Below are 16,384 nucleotides of genomic sequence, written 5' to 3'. Positions count from 1 at the left end.
CCGGGGTCATCGTTTTTCATCGGAAAATTGATTTTTTGGACTCTACCAAAAATGATTCAAAATGTCATTGGGATCGGGCCTCAGGTTGAATAACCACTTTTTAGACTCTCACAGTGACCAAAATTGCCATTTTTACAGAGTTTCCGCTTACTCAAAACCTTCAATTTTGACCAATTTCAGGCACAGAAATGACTTTAAACACACTTTTTTTAGTTGAAAAAGTAATATTTCACATACAACCGTCATTTAAAGTCAAAAGAATAAATGTTAAAATTTCATCAATATTGACCATTTTTTGAACGTTCGACAAGTCCGGGGTCATCGTTTTTCATCAGAAAATTGATTTTATGGACTCTACCAAAAATGATTTAAAATGTCATTGGCAGCGGGCCTCATGTTGAATAACCACTTTTTAGACCCTCACAGTGACCAAAATTGCCATTTTTACAGAGTTTTCGCTTACTCAAAAGCTTCAATTTTGACCAATTTCAGGCACAGAAATGACTTTAAACACACTTATTTTAGTTGAAAAAGTAATATTTCACATCCAACCGTCATTTAAAGTCAAAAGATTAAATGTTAAAATGTCATCAATATTGACCATTTTTTGAACTTTCGACAGGTCCGGGGTCATCATTAGTCATCAGAAAATAGATTTTTTGGACTCTACCAAAAATGATTCAAAATATCATTGGGATCGGGCCTCATGTTGAATAACCACTTTTTAGACCCTCACAGTGACCAAAATTGCCATTTTTACAGAGTTTTCGCTTGCTCAAAAGCTTCAATTTTGACCAATTTCAGGCACAGAAATGACTTTAAACACACTTATTTTAGTTGAAAAAGTCATATTTCACATCCAACCGTCATTTAAAGTCAAAAGATTAAATGTTAAAATTTCATCAATATTGACCATTTTTTTGAACGTTCGACAGGTCCGGGGTCATCGTTTTTCATCAGAAAATTGATTTTTTGGACTCTACCAAAAATGATTCAAAATGTCATTGGGTTCGGGCCTCATGTTGAATAACCACTTTTTAGACCCTCACAGTGACCAAAATTGCCATTTTTACAGAGTTTTCGCTTACTCAAAAGCTTCAATTTTGACCAATTTCAGGCACAGAAATGACTTTAAACACACTTTTTTTAGTTGAAAAAGTAATATTTCACATCCAACCGTCATTTAAAGTCAAAAGATTAAATGTTAAAATGTCATCAATATTGACCATTTTTTGAACGTTCGACAGGTCCGGGGTCATCATTTTTCATCAGAAAATTGATTTTTTGGACTCTACCAAAAATGATTCAAAATGTCATTGGGATCGGGCCTCATGTTGAATAACCACTTTTTAGACCCTCACAGTGACCAAAATTGCCATTTTTACAGAGTTTTCGCTTACTCAAAAGCTTCAATTTTGACCAATTTCAGGCACAGAAATGACTTTAAACACACTTTTTTAGTTGAAAAAGTAATATTTCACATCCAACCGTCATTTAAAGTCAAAATATTAAATGTTAAAATTTCATCAATATTGACAATTTTTTGAACGTTTGACAGGTCCGGGGTCAACGTTTTTCATCAGAAAATTGATTTTTTGGACTCTACCAAAAATGATTCAAAATGTCATTGGGATTCGGCCTCATGTTGAATAACCACTTTTTAGACTCTCACAGTGACCAAAATTGCCATTTTTACAGAGTTTCCGCTTACTCAAAAGCTTCAATTTTGACCAATTTCAGGCACAGAAATGACTTTAAACACACGTTTTTTAGTTGAAAAAGTAATATTTCACATACAACCGTCATTTAAAGTCAAAAGAATAAATGTTAAAATTTCATCAATATTGACCTTTTTTTGAACGTTCGACAGGTCCGGGGTCATCGTTTTTCATCAGAAAATTGATTTTATGGACTCTACCAAAAATGATTCAAAATGTCATTGGGAGCGGGCCTCATGTTGAATAACCACTTTTTAGACCCTCACAGTGACCAAAATTGCCATTTTTACAGAGATTTTGCTTACTCAAAAGCTTCAATTTTGACCAATTTCAGGCACAGAAATGACTTTAAACACACTTATTTTAGTTGAAAAAGTAATATTTCACATCCAACCGTCATTTAAAGTCAAAAGATTAAATGTTAAAATGTCATCAATATTGACCATTTTTTGAACTTTCGACAGGTCCGGGGTCATCATTTTTCATCAGAAAATAGATTTTTTGGACTCTACCAAAAATGATTCAAAATATCATTGGGATCGGGCCTCATGTTGAATAACCACTTTTTAGACCCTCACAGTGACCAAAATTGCCATTTTTACAGAGTTTTCGCTTGCTCAAAAGCTTCAATTTTGACCAATTTCAGGCACAGAAATGACTTTAAACACACTTATTTTAGTTGAAAAAGTCATATTTCACATCCAACCGTCATTTAAAGTCAAAAGATTAAATGTTAAAATTTCATCAATATTGACCATTTTTTTGAACGTTCGACAGGTCCGGGGTCATCGTTTTTCATCAGAAAATTGATTTTTTGGACTCTACCAAAAATGATTCAAAATGTCATTGGGTTCGGGCCTCATGTTGAATAACCACTTTTTAGACCCTCACAGTGACCAAAATTGCCATTTTTACAGAGTTTTCGCTTACTCAAAAGCTTCAATTTTGACCAATTTCAGGCACAGAAATGACTTTAACCACTTGGATGCTAAGGGTATTTGCTCTTCTTCATGTAATTTCCATTGAAATCAATGGAACCCCCATGACGAGTTACCCTTGTCATTAGCACTGAAGGGGTTAAACACACTTTTTTTAGTTGAAAAAGTAATATTTCACATCCAACCGTCATTTAAAGTCAAAAGATTAAATGTTAAAATGTCATCAATATTGACCATTTTTTGAACGTTCGACAGGTCCGGGGTCATCATTTTTCATCAGAAAATTGATTTTTTGGACTCTACCAAAAATGATTCAAAATGTCATTGGGATCGGGCCTCATGTTGAATAACCACTTTTTAGACCCTCACAGTGACCAAAATTGCCATTTTTACAGAGTTTTCGCTTACTCAAAAGCTTCAATTTTGACCAATTTCAGGCACAGAAATGACTTTAAACACACTTTTTTAGTTGAAAAAGTAATATTTCACATCCAACCGTCATTTAAAGTCAAAATATTAAATGTTAAAATTTCATCAATATTGACAATTTTTTGAACGTTTGACAGGTCCGGGGTCAACGTTTTTCATCAGAAAATTAATTTTTTGGACTCTACCAAAAATGATTCAAAATGTCATTGGGATTCGGCCTCATGTTGAATAACCACTTTTTAGACTCTCACAGTGACCAAAATTGCCATTTTTACAGAGTTTCCGCTTACTCAAAAGCTTCAATTTTGACCAATTTCAGGCACAGAAATGACTTTAAACACACGTTTTTTAGTTGAAAAAGTAATATTTCACATACAACCGTCATTTAAAGTCAAAAGAATAAATGTTAAAATTTCATCAATATTGACCTTTTTTTGAACGTTCGACAGGTCCGGGGTCATCGTTTTTCATCAGAAAATTGATTTTATGGACTCTACCAAAAATGATTCAAAATGTCATTGGGAGCGGGCCTCATGTTGAATAACCACTTTTTAGACCCTCACAGTGACCAAAATTGCCATTTTTACAGAGATTTCGCTTACTCAAAAGCTTCAATTTTGACCAATTTCAGGCACAGAAATGACTTTAAACACACTTATTTTAGTTGAAAATGTCATATTTCACATCCAACCGTCATTTAAAGTCAAAAGATTAAATGTTAAAATTTCATCAATATTGACCATTTTTTTGAACGTTCGACAGGTCCGGGGTCATCGTTTTTCATCAGAAAATTGATTTTTTGGACTCTACCAAAAATGATTCAAAATGTCATTGGGTTCGGGCCTCATGTTGAATAACCACTTTTTAGACCCTCACAGTGACCAAAATTGCCATTTTTACAGAGTTTTCGCTTACTCAAAAGCTTCAATTTTGACCAATTTCAGGCACAGAAATGACTTTAAACACACTTATTTTAGTTGAAAATGTCATATTTCACATCCAACCGTCATTTAAAGTCAAAAGATTAAATGTTAAAATTTCATCAATATTGACCATTTTTTTGAAAGTTCGACAGGTCCGGGGTCATCGTTTTTCATCAGAAAATTTATTTTTTTGGCTCTACCAAAAATGATTCAAAATGTCATTGGGATCGGGCCTCATGTTGAATAACCACTTTTTAGACCCTCACAGTGACCAAAATTGCCATTTTTACAGAGTTTTCGCTTACTCAAAAGCTTCAATTTTGACCAATTTCAGGCACAGAAATGACTTTAAACACACTTATTTTAGTTGAAAAAGTAATAATTCACATCCAACCGTCATTTAAAGTCAAAAGATTAAATGTTAAAATTTCATCAATATTGACCACTTTTTTGAACGTTCGACAGGTCCGGGGTCATCGTTTTTCATCAGAAAATTGATTTTTTGGACTCTACCAAAAATGATTCAAAATGTCATTGGGATCGGGCCTCATGTTGAATAACCACTTTTTAGACCCTCACAGTGACCAAAATTGCCATTTTTACAGAGTTTTCGCTTACTCAAAAGCTTCAATTTTGACCAATTTCAGGCACAGAAATGACTTTAAACACACTTTTTTTAGTTGAAAAAGTAATATTTCACATCCAACCGTCATTTAAAGTCAAAAGATTAAATGTTAAAATTTCATCAATATTGACCACTTTTTGAACGTTCGACAGGTGGGGTCATCGTTTTTCATCAGAAAATTGATTTTTTGGACTCTACCAAAAATGATTCAAAATGTCATTGGGATCGGGCCTCATGTTGAATAACCACTTTTTAGACCCTCACAGTGACGAAAATTGCCAATTTTACAGAGTTTTCGCTTACTCAAAAGCTTCAATTTTGACCAATTTCAGGCACAGAAATGACTTTAAACACACTTTTTTTAGTTGAAAAAGTAATATTTCACATCCAACCGTCATTTAAAGTCAAAAGATTAAATGTTAAAATTTCATCAATATTTACCGTTTTTTGAACGTTCGACAGGTCCGGGGTCATCGTTTTTCATCAGAAAATTGATTTTTTGGACTCTACCAAAAATGATTCAAAATGTCATTGGGATCGGGCCTCATGTTGAATAACCACTTTTTAGACCCTCACAATGACCAAAATTGCCATTTTTACAGAGTTTTCGCTTACTCAAAAGCTTCAATTTTGACCAATTTCAGGCACAGAAATGACTTTAAACACACTTTTTTTAGTTGAAAAAGTAATAATTCACATCCAACCGTCATTTAAAGTCAAAAGATTAAATGTTAAAATTTCATCAATATTGACCATTTTTTTAACGTTTGACAGGTCCGGGGTCATCGTTTTTCATCAGAAAATTGATTTTTTGGACTCTACCAAAAATGATTCAAAATGTCATTGGGATCGGGCCTCATGTTGAATAACCACTTTTTAGACTCTCACAGTGACCAAAATTGCCATTTTTACAGAGTTTCCGCTTACTCAAAAGCTTCAATTTTGACCAATTTCAGGCACAGAAATGACTTTAAACACACTTTTTTTAGTTGAAAAAGTAATATTTCACATACAACCGTCATTCAAAGTCAAAAGATTAAATGTTAAAATTTCATCAATATTGACCATTTTTTTAACGTACGACAGGTCCGGGGTCATCGTTTTTCATCAGAAAATTGATTTTTTGGACTCTACCAAAAATGATTCAAGATGTCATTGGGATCGGGCCTCATGTTGAATAACCACTTTTTAGACTCTCACAGTGACCAAAATTGCCATTTTTACAGAGTTTCCGCTTACTCAAAAGCTTCAATTTTGACCAATTTCAGGCACAGAAATGACTTTAAACACACTTTTTTTAGTTGAAAAAGTAATATTACACATACAACCGTCATTTAAAGTCAAAAGATTAAATGTTAAAATTTCATCAATATTGACCATTTTTTGAACGTTCGACAGGTCCGGGGTCATCGTTTTTCATCAGAAAATTGATTTTTTGGACTCTACCAAAAATGATTCAAAATGTCATTGGGATTGGGCCTCATGTTGAATAACCACTTTTTAGACCCTCACAGTGACCAAAATTGCCATTTTTACAGAGTTTTTGCGTACTCAAAAGCTTCAATTTTGACCAATTTCAGGCACAGAAATGACTTTAAACACACTTATTTTAGTTGAAAAAGTAATATTTCACATCCAACCGTCATTTAAAGTCAAAAGATTAAATGTTAAAATGTCATCAATATTGACCATTTTTTGAACTTTCGACAGGTCCGGGGTCATCATTTTTCATCAGAAAATAGATTTTTTGGACTCTACCAAAAATGATTCAAAATATCATTGGGATCGGGCCTCATGTTGAATAACCACTTTTTAGACCCTCACAGTGACCAAAATTGCCATTTTTACAGAGTTTTCGCTTACTCAAAAGCTTCAATTTTGACCAATTTCAGGCACAGAAATGACTTTAAACACACTTTTTTTAGTTGAAAAAGTAATATTTCACATACAACCGTCATTTAAAGTCAAAAGATTAAATGTTAAAATTTCATCAATATTGACCATTTTTTGAACGTTCGACAGGTCCGGGGTCATCGTTTTTCATCAGAAAATTGATTTTTTGGACTCTACCAAAAATGATTCAAAATGTCATTGGGAGCGGGCCTCATGTTGAATAACCACTTTTTAGACCCTCACAGTGACCAAAATTGCCATTTTTACAGAGTTTTCGCTTGCTCAAAAGCTTCAATTTTGACCAATTTCAGGCACAGAAATGACTTTAAACACACTTATTTTAGTTGAAAAAGTCATATTTCACATCCAACCGTCATTTAAAGTCAAAAGATTAAATGTTAAAATTTCATCAATATTGACCATTTTTTTGAACGTTCGACAGGTCCGGGGTCATCGTTTTTCATCAGAAAATTGATTTTTTGGACTCTACCAAAAATGATTCAAAATGTCATTGGGTTCGGGCCTCATGTTGAATAACCACTTTTTAGACCCTCACAGTGACCAAAATTGCCATTTTTACAGAGTTTTCGCTTACTCAAAAGCTTCAATTTTGACCAATTTCAGGCACAGAAATGACTTTAAACACACTTATTTTAGTTGAAAAAGTAATATTTCACATCCAACCGTCATTTAAAGTCAAAAGATTAAATGTTAAAATTTCATCAATATTGACCATTTTTTGAACGTTCGACAGGTCCGGGGTCATCGTTTTTCATCAGAAAATTGATTTTTTGGACTCTACCAAAAATGATTTAAAATGTCATTGGGATCGGGCCTCATGTTGAATAACCACTTTTTAGACCCTCACAGTGACCAAAATTGCCATTTTTACAGAGTTTTCGCTTACTCAAAAGCTTCAATTTTGACCAATTTCAGGCACAGAAATGACTTTAAACACACTTTTTTTAGTTGAAAAAGTAATATTTCACATCCAACCGTCATTTAAAGTCAAAAGATTAAATGTTAAAATGTCATCAATATTGACCATTTTTTGAACGTTCGACAGGTCCGGGGTCATCATTTTTCATCAGAAAATTGATTTTTTGGACTCTACCAAAAATGATTCAAAATGTCATTGGGATCGGGCCTCATGTTGAATAACCACTTTTTAGACCCTCACAGTGACCAAAATTGCCATTTTTACAGAGTTTTCGCTTACTCAAAAGCTTCAATTTTGACCAATTTCAGGCACAGAAATGACTTTAAACACACTTTTTTAGTTGAAAAAGTAATATTTCACATCCAACCGTCATTTAAAGTCAAAATATTAAATGTTAAAATTTCATCAATATTGACAATTTTTTGAACGTTTGACAGGTCCGGGGTCAACGTTTTTCATCAGAAAATTGATTTTTTGGACTCTACCAAAAATGATTCAAAATGTCATTGGGATTCGGCCTCATGTTGAATAACCACTTTTTAGACTCTCACAGTGACCAAAATTGCCATTTTTACAGAGTTTCCGCTTACTCAAAAGCTTCAATTTTGACCAATTTCAGGCACAGAAATGACTTTAAACACACGTTTTTTAGTTGAAAAAGTAATATTTCACATACAACCGTCATTTAAAGTCAAAAGAATAAATGTTAAAATTTCATCAATATTGACCTTTTTTTGAACGTTCGACAGGTCCGGGGTCATCGTTTTTCATCAGAAAATTGATTTTATGGACTCTACCAAAAATGATTCAAAATGTCACTGGGAGCGGGCCTCATGTTGAATAACCACTTTTTAGACCCTCACAGTGACCAAAATTGCCATTTTTACAGAGATTTTGCTTACTCAAAAGCTTCAATTTTGACCAATTTCAGGCACAGAAATGACTTTAAACACACTTATTTTAGTTGAAAAAGTAATATTTCACATCCAACCGTCATTTAAAGTCAAAAGATTAAATGTTAAAATGTCATCAATATTGACCATTTTTTGAACTTTCGACAGGTCCGGGGTCATCATTTTTCATCAGAAAATAGATTTTTTGGACTCTACCAAAAATGATTCAAAATATCATTGGGATCGGGCCTCATGTTGAATAACCACTTTTTAGACCCTCACAGTGACCAAAATTGCCATTTTTACAGAGTTTTCGCTTGCTCAAAAGCTTCAATTTTGACCAATTTCAGGCACAGAAATGACTTTAAACACACTTATTTTAGTTGAAAAAGTCATATTTCACATCCAACCGTCATTTAAAGTCAAAAGATTAAATGTTAAAATTTCATCAATATTGACCATTTTTTTGAACGTTCGACAGGTCCGGGGTCATCGTTTTTCATCAGAAAATTGATTTTTTGGACTCTACCAAAAATGATTCAAAATGTCATTGGGTTCGGGCCTCATGTTGAATAACCACTTTTTAGACCCTCACAGTGACCAAAATTGCCATTTTTACAGAGTTTTCGCTTACTCAAAAGCTTCAATTTTGACCAATTTCAGGCACAGAAATGACTTTAACCACTTGGATGCTAAGGGTATTTGCTCTTCTTCATGTAATTTCCATTGAAATCAATGGAACCCCCATGACGAGTTACCCTTGTCATTAGCACTGAAGGGGTTAAACACACTTTTTTTAGTTGAAAAAGTAATATTTCACATCCAACCGTCATTTAAAGTCAAAAGATTAAATGTTAAAATGTCATCAATATTGACCATTTTTTGAACGTTCGACAGGTCCGGGGTCATCATTTTTCATCAGAAAATTGATTTTTTGGACTCTACCAAAAATGATTCAAAATGTCATTGGGATCGGGCCTCATGTTGAATAACCACTTTTTAGACCCTCACAGTGACCAAAATTGCCATTTTTACAGAGTTTTCGCTTACTCAAAAGCTTCAATTTTGACCAATTTCAGGCACAGAAATGACTTTAAACACACTTTTTTAGTTGAAAAAGTAATATTTCACATCCAACCGTCATTTAAAGTCAAAATATTAAATGTTAAAATTTCATCAATATTGACAATTTTTTGAACGTTTGACAGGTCCGGGGTCAACGTTTTTCATCAGAAAATTAATTTTTTGGACTCTACCAAAAATGATTCAAAATGTCATTGGGATTCGGCCTCATGTTGAATAACCACTTTTTAGACTCTCACAGTGACCAAAATTGCCATTTTTACAGAGTTTCCGCTTACTCAAAAGCTTCAATTTTGACCAATTTCAGGCACAGAAATGACTTTAAACACACGTTTTTTAGTTGAAAAAGTAATATTTCACATACAACCGTCATTTAAAGTCAAAAGAATAAATGTTAAAATTTCATCAATATTGACCTTTTTTTGAACGTTCGACAGGTCCGGGGTCATCGTTTTTCATCAGAAAATTGATTTTATGGACTCTACCAAAAATGATTCAAAATGTCATTGGGAGCGGGCCTCATGTTGAATAACCACTTTTTAGACCCTCACAGTGACCAAAATTGCCATTTTTACAGAGATTTCGCTTACTCAAAAGCTTCAATTTTGACCAATTTCAGGCACAGAAATGACTTTAAACACACTTATTTTAGTTGAAAATGTCATATTTCACATCCAACCGTCATTTAAAGTCAAAAGATTAAATGTTAAAATTTCATCAATATTGACCATTTTTTTGAACGTTCGACAGGTCCGGGGTCATCGTTTTTCATCAGAAAATTGATTTTTTGGACTCTACCAAAAATGATTCAAAATGTCATTGGGTTCGGGCCTCATGTTGAATAACCACTTTTTAGACCCTCACAGTGACCAAAATTGCCATTTTTACAGAGTTTTCGCTTACTCAAAAGCTTCAATTTTGACCAATTTCAGGCACAGAAATGACTTTAAACACACTTATTTTAGTTGAAAATGTCATATTTCACATCCAACCGTCATTTAAAGTCAAAAGATTAAATGTTAAAATTTCATCAATATTGACCATTTTTTTGAAAGTTCGACAGGTCCGGGGTCATCGTTTTTCATCAGAAAATTTATTTTTTTGGCTCTACCAAAAATGATTCAAAATGTCATTGGGATCGGGCCTCATGTTGAATAACCACTTTTTAGACCCTCACAGTGACCAAAATTGCCATTTTTACAGAGTTTTCGCTTACTCAAAAGCTTCAATTTTGACCAATTTCAGGCACAGAAATGACTTTAAACACACTTATTTTAGTTGAAAAAGTAATAATTCACATCCAACCGTCATTTAAAGTCAAAAGATTAAATGTTAAAATTTCATCAATATTGACCACTTTTTTGAACGTTCGACAGGTCCGGGGTCATCGTTTTTCATCAGAAAATTGATTTTTTGGACTCTACCAAAAATGATTCAAAATGTCATTGGGATCGGGCCTCATGTTGAATAACCACTTTTTAGACCCTCACAGTGACCAAAATTGCCATTTTTACAGAGTTTTCGCTTACTCAAAAGCTTCAATTTTGACCAATTTCAGGCACAGAAATGACTTTAAACACACTTTTTTTAGTTGAAAAAGTAATATTTCACATCCAACCGTCATTTAAAGTCAAAAGATTAAATGTTAAAATTTCATCAATATTGACCACTTTTTGAACGTTCGACAGGTGGGGTCATCGTTTTTCATCAGAAAATTGATTTTTTGGACTCTACCAAAAATGATTCAAAATGTCATTGGGATCGGGCCTCATGTTGAATAACCACTTTTTAGACCCTCACAGTGACGAAAATTGCCAATTTTACAGAGTTTTCGCTTACTCAAAAGCTTCAATTTTGACCAATTTCAGGCACAGAAATGACTTTAAACACACTTTTTTTAGTTGAAAAAGTAATATTTCACATCCAACCGTCATTTAAAGTCAAAAGATTAAATGTTAAAATTTCATCAATATTTACCGTTTTTTGAACGTTCGACAGGTCCGGGGTCATCGTTTTTCATCAGAAAATTGATTTTTTGGACTCTACCAAAAATGATTCAAAATGTCATTGGGATCGGGCCTCATGTTGAATAACCACTTTTTAGACCCTCACAATGACCAAAATTGCCATTTTTACAGAGTTTTCGCTTACTCAAAAGCTTCAATTTTGACCAATTTCAGGCACAGAAATGACTTTAAACACACTTTTTTTAGTTGAAAAAGTAATAATTCACATCCAACCGTCATTTAAAGTCAAAAGATTAAATGTTAAAATTTCATCAATATTGACCATTTTTTTAACGTTTGACAGGTCCGGGGTCATCGTTTTTCATCAGAAAATTGATTTTTTGGACTCTACCAAAAATGATTCAAAATGTCATTGGGATCGGGCCTCATGTTGAATAACCACTTTTTAGACTCTCACAGTGACCAAAATTGCCATTTTTACAGAGTTTCCGCTTACTCAAAAGCTTCAATTTTGACCAATTTCAGGCACAGAAATGACTTTAAACACACTTTTTTTAGTTGAAAAAGTAATATTTCACATACAACCGTCATTCAAAGTCAAAAGATTAAATGTTAAAATTTCATCAATATTGACCATTTTTTTAACGTACGACAGGTCCGGGGTCATCGTTTTTCATCAGAAAATTGATTTTTTGGACTCTACCAAAAATGATTCAAGATGTCATTGGGATCGGGCCTCATGTTGAATAACCACTTTTTAGACTCTCACAGTGACCAAAATTGCCATTTTTACAGAGTTTCCGCTTACTCAAAAGCTTCAATTTTGACCAATTTCAGGCACAGAAATGACTTTAAACACACTTTTTTTAGTTGAAAAAGTAATATTTCACATACAACCGTCATTTAAAGTCAAAAGATTAAATGTTAAAATTTCATCAATATTGACCATTTTTTGAACGTTCGACAGGTCCGGGGTCATCGTTTTTCATCAGAAAATTGATTTTTTGGACTCTACCAAAAATGATTCAAAATGTCATTGGGATTGGGCCTCATGTTGAATAACCACTTTTTAGACCCTCACAGTGACCAAAATTGCCATTTTTACAGAGTTTTTGCGTACTCAAAAGCTTCAATTTTGACCAATTTCAGGCACAGAAATGACTTTAAACACACTTATTTTAGTTGAAAAAGTAATATTTCACATCCAACCGTCATTTAAAGTCAAAAGATTAAATGTTAAAATGTCATCAATATTGACCATTTTTTGAACTTTCGACAGGTCCGGGGTCATCATTTTTCATCAGAAAATAGATTTTTTGGACTCTACCAAAAATGATTCAAAATATCATTGGGATCGGGCCTCATGTTGAATAACCACTTTTTAGACCCTCACAGTGACCAAAATTGCCATTTTTACAGAGTTTTCGCTTACTCAAAAGCTTCAATTTTGACCAATTTCAGGCACAGAAATGACTTTAAACACACTTTTTTTAGTTGAAAAAGTAATATTTCACATACAACCGTCATTTAAAGTCAAAAGATTAAATGTTAAAATTTCATCAATATTGACCATTTTTTGAACGTTCGACAGGTCCGGGGTCATCGTTTTTCATCAGAAAATTGATTTTTTGGACTCTACCAAAAATGATTCAAAATGTCATTGGGAGCGGGCCTCATGTTGAATAACCACTTTTTAGACCCTCACAGTGACCAAAATTGCCATTTTTACAGAGTTTTCGCTTGCTCAAAAGCTTCAATTTTGACCAATTTCAGGCACAGAAATGACTTTAAACACACTTATTTTAGTTGAAAAAGTCATATTTCACATCCAACCGTCATTTAAAGTCAAAAGATTAAATGTTAAAATTTCATCAATATTGACCATTTTTTTGAACGTTCGACAGGTCCGGGGTCATCGTTTTTCATCAGAAAATTGATTTTTTGGACTCTACCAAAAATGATTCAAAATGTCATTGGGTTCGGGCCTCATGTTGAATAACCACTTTTTAGACCCTCACAGTGACCAAAATTGCCATTTTTACAGAGTTTTCGCTTACTCAAAAGCTTCAATTTTGACCAATTTCAGGCACAGAAATGACTTTAAACACACTTATTTTAGTTGAAAAAGTAATATTTCACATCCAACCGTCATTTAAAGTCAAAAGATTAAATGTTAAAATTTCATCAATATTGACCATTTTTTGAACGTTCGACAGGTCCGGGGTCATCGTTTTTCATCAGAAAATTGATTTTTTGGACTCTACCAAAAATGATTTAAAATGTCATTGGGATCGGGCCTCATGTTGAATAACCACTTTTTAGACCCTCACAGTGACCAAAATTGCCATTTTTACAGAGTTTTCGCTTACTCAAAAGCTTCAATTTTGACCAATTTCAGGCACAGAAATGACTTTAAACACACTTTTTTAGTTGAAAAAGTAATATTTCACATCCAAACGTCATTTAAAGTCAAAATATTAAATGTTAAAATTTCATCAATATTGACAATTTTTTGAACGTTTGACAGGTCCGGGGTCATCGTTTTTCATCAGAAAATTGATTTTTTGGACTCTACCAAAAATGATTCAAAATGTCATTGGGATTCGGCCTCATGTTGAATAACCACTTTTTAGACTCTCACAGTGACCAAAATTGCCATTTTTACAGAGTTTCCGCTTACTCAAAAGCTTCAATTTTGACCAATTTCAGGCACAGAAATGACTTTAAACACACGTTTTTTAGTTGAAAAAGTAATATTTCACATACAACCGTCATTTAAAGTCAAAAGAATAAATGTTAAAATTTCATCAATATTGACCATTTTTTGAACGTTCGACAGGTCCGGGGTCATCGTTTTTCATCAGAAAATTGATTTTATGGACTCTACCAAAAATGATTCAAAATGTCATTGGGAGCGGGCCTCATGTTGAATAACCACTTTTTAGACCCTCACAGTGACCAAAATTGCCATTTTTACAGAGATTTCGCTTACTCAAAAGCTTCAATTTTGACCAATTTCAGGCACAGAAATGACTTTAAACACACTTATTTTAGTTGAAAATGTCATATTTCACATCCAACCGTCATTTAAAGTCAAAAGATTAAATGTTAAAATTTCATCAATATTGACCATTTTTTTGAACGTTCGACAGGTCCGGGGTCATCGTTTTTCATCAGAAAATTTATTTTTTTGGCTCTACCAAAAATGATTCAAAATGTCATTGGGATCGGGCCTCATGTTGAATAACCACTTTTTAGACCCTCACAGTGACCAAAATTGCCATTTTTACAGAGTTTTCGCTTACTCAAAAGCTTCAATTTTGACCAATTTCAGGCACAGAAATGACTTTAAACACACTTATTTTAGTTGAAAAAGTAATAATTCACATCCAACCGTCATTTAAAGTCAAAAGATTAAATGTTAAAATTTCATCAATATTGACCACTTTTTTGAACGTTCGACAGGTCCGGGGTCATCGTTTTTCATCAGAAAATTGATTTTTTGGACTCTACCAAAAATGATTCAAAATGTCATTGGGATCGGGCCTCATGTTGAATAACCACTTTTTAGACCCTCACAGTGACCAAAATTGCCATTTTTACAGAGTTTTCGCTTACTCAAAAGCTTCAATTTTGACCAATTTCAGGCACAGAAATGACTTTAAACACACTTTTTTTAGTTGAAAAAGTAATATTTCACATCCAACCGTCATTTAAAGTCAAAAGATTAAATGTTAAAATTTCATCAATATTGACCACTTTTTGAACGTTCGACAGGTGGGGTCATCGTTTTTCATCAGAAAATTGATTTTTTGGACTCTACCAAAAATGATTCAAAATGTCATTGGGATCGGGCCTCATGTTGAATAACCACTTTTTAGACCCTCACAGTGACGAAAATTGCCAATTTTACAGAGTTTTCGCTTACTCAAAAGCTTCAATTTTGACCAATTTCAGGCACAGAAATGACTTTAAACACACTTTTTTTAGTTGAAAAAGTAATATTTCACATCCAACCGTCATTTAAAGTCAAAAGATTAAATGTTAAAATTTCATCAATATTTACCGTTTTTTGAACGTTCGACAGGTCCGGGGTCATCGTTTTTCATCAGAAAATTGATTTTTTGGACTCTACCAAAAATGATTCAAAATGTCATTGGGATCGGGCCTCATGTTGAATAACCACTTTTTAGACCCTCACAATGACCAAAATTGCCATTTTTACAGAGTTTTCGCTTACTCAAAAGCTTCAATTTTGACCAATTTCAGGCACAGAAATGACTTTAAACACACTTTTTTTAGTTGAAAAAGTAATATTTCACATCCAACCGTCATTTAAAGTCAAAAGATTAAATGTTAAAATTTCATCAGTATTGACCATTTTTTTAACGTTTGACAGGTCCGGGGTCATCGTTTTTCATCAGAAAATTGATTTTTTGGACTCTACCAAAAATGATTCAAAATGTCATTGGGATCGGGCCTCATGTTGAATAACCACTTTTTAGACTCTCACAGTGACCAAAATTGCCATTTTTACAGAGTTTCCGCTTACTCAAAAGCTTCAATTTTGACCAATTTCAGGCACAGAAATGACTTTAAACACACTTTTTTTAGTTGAAAAAGTAATATTTCACATACAACCGTCATTCAAAGTCAAAAGATTAAATGTTAAAATTTCATCAATATTGACCATTTTTTTAACGGACGACAGGTCCGGGGTCATCGTTTTTCATCAGAAAATTGATTTTTTGGACTCTACCAAAAATGATTCAAGATGTCATTGGGATCGGGCCTCATGTTGAATAACCACTTTTTAGACTCTCACAGTGACCAAAATTGCCATTTTTACAGAGTTTCCGCTTACTCAAAAGCTTCAATTTTGACCAATTTCAGGCACAGAAATGACTTTAAACACACTTATTTTAGTTGAAAAAGTAATAATTCACATACAACCGTCATTTAAAGTCAAAAGATT

The sequence above is a fragment of the Lissotriton helveticus genome, chromosome 4_1 (genome assembly GCF_964261635.1).
Source record: "Lissotriton helveticus chromosome 4_1, aLisHel1.1, whole genome shotgun sequence".
Lineage (NCBI taxonomy): Eukaryota > Metazoa > Chordata > Amphibia > Caudata > Salamandridae > Lissotriton > Lissotriton helveticus.
Note: the sequence above shows the minus strand (reverse complement) of the source record.